The following is a 1,922-nucleotide window of genomic DNA, read 5'->3' as shown; positions in this document are numbered from 1 at the left end:
GGAGTTTGAAACTAAGAAATGGTTGAGAAGGCAACAAACTTTACGCACTTCTGCTGCTCCAAACGCGTGACCAGAATGGCCTAGGGAAAAAATACACATACCGTTGTAATCGGGCGAGTTTCTACTATCAGATGCAACAGGAATATTTGGGTTTGGCCAATCCGTTCGCGAGATATGGGTGTTTGAAACTAAGAAATGGTTGAGAAGGCAACAAACTTTACGCACTTCTGCTTCTCCAAACGCTTAACCAGAATGGCCTAGGGAAAAAATACACATACCGTTGTAATCGGGCGAGTTTCTACTTTCAGACGCAACAGGAATTTTTGGGTTTGGTCAATCCGATCACGAGATATGGGAGTTTGAAGCCAAGAAATGGTTGAGAAGACAGCAAGTTTTACGCACTTCTGCTGCTCCAAACGCTTAACCAGAATGGCCTAGGGGAAAAATACACATACCGTTGTAATCGGACGAGTTCCTGCTTTCAGACGCAACAGGAATTTTTGGGTTTGGTCAAACCGTACGCGAGATATGGGAGTTTGAAGCTAAGAAATGGTCGAGAAGGCAACAAACTTTACGCACTTCTGCTGCTCCAAACGCGTGACCAGAATGGCCTAGGGCAAAAATACACATACCGTTGTAATCGGGCGAGTTTGTAGTTTCAGACGCGACAGGAATTTTTGGGTCTGGCCAATCCGTTCGCGAGATATGGGAGTTTGAAACTAAGAAATGGTTGAGAAGACAACAAATTTTTCGCAATTCTGCTGCTCCAAACGCTTAACCGGAATGGCCTAAGGAAAATATACACATACCATTGTAATCGGGCGAGTTTCTACTTTCAGACGCAACAGGAATTTTTGGGTTTGGTCAATCCGATCACGAGATATGGGAGTTTGAAGCTAAGAAATGGTTGAGAAGGCAACAAATTTTACGCACTTCTGCTGCTCCAAACGCTTAACCAGAATGGCCTAGGGAAAAAATACACATACCGTTGTAATCGGGCGAGTTTGCGGTTTCAGACGCGACAGGAATATTTGGGTCTGGCCAATCCGTTCGCGAGATATTGGAGTTTGAAACTAAGAAATGGTTGAGAAGGCAACAAACTTTACGCACTTCTGCTGCTCCAAACGCGTGACCAGAATGGCCTAGGGAAAAAATACACATACCGTTGTAATTGGGCGAGTTTCTACTGTCAGACGCAACAGGAATTTTTGGGTTTGGTCAATCCGTTCGCGAGATATGGGTGTCTGAAGCTAAGAAATGGTTGAGAAGACAACAAATTTTTCGCACTTCTGCTGCTCCGAACGCTTAACCAGGATGGCCTAGGGAAAAAATACACATACCGTTGTAATCGGGCGAGTTTCTACTATCAGATGCAACAGGAATATTTGGGTTTGGCCAATCCATTCGCGAGATATGGGAGTTTGAAGCTATGAAATGGTTGAGAAGACAACAAATTTTTCGCACTTCTGCTGCTCCGAACGCTTAACCGGAATGGCCTAGGGAAAAAATACACATACCGTTGTAATCGGACGAGTTCCTGCTTTCAGACGCAACAGGAATTTTTGGGTTTGGTCAAACCGTACGCGAGATATGGGAGTTTGAAGCTAAGAAATGGTTGAGAACGCAACAAACTTTACGCACTTCTGCTGCTCCAAACGCGTGACCAGAATGGCCTAGGGAAAAAATACACATACCGTTGTAATCGGGCGAGTTTGCGGTTTCAGACGCGACAGGAATATTTGGGTCTGGCCAATCCGTTCGCGAGATATTGGAGTTTGAAACTAAGAAATGGTTGAGAAGGCAACAAACTTTACGCACTTCTGCTGCTCCAAACGCGTGACCAGAATGGCCTAGGGAAAAAATACACATACCGTTGTAATCGGGCGAATTTCTACTATCAGATGCAACAGGAATATTTGGGT

The sequence above is a fragment of the Ptiloglossa arizonensis genome, unplaced genomic scaffold, assembly GCF_051014685.1.
Source record: "Ptiloglossa arizonensis isolate GNS036 unplaced genomic scaffold, iyPtiAriz1_principal scaffold0023, whole genome shotgun sequence".
In the NCBI taxonomy this organism is placed as follows: domain Eukaryota; kingdom Metazoa; phylum Arthropoda; class Insecta; order Hymenoptera; family Colletidae; genus Ptiloglossa; species Ptiloglossa arizonensis.
This window is presented reverse-complemented; position numbering follows the sequence as displayed.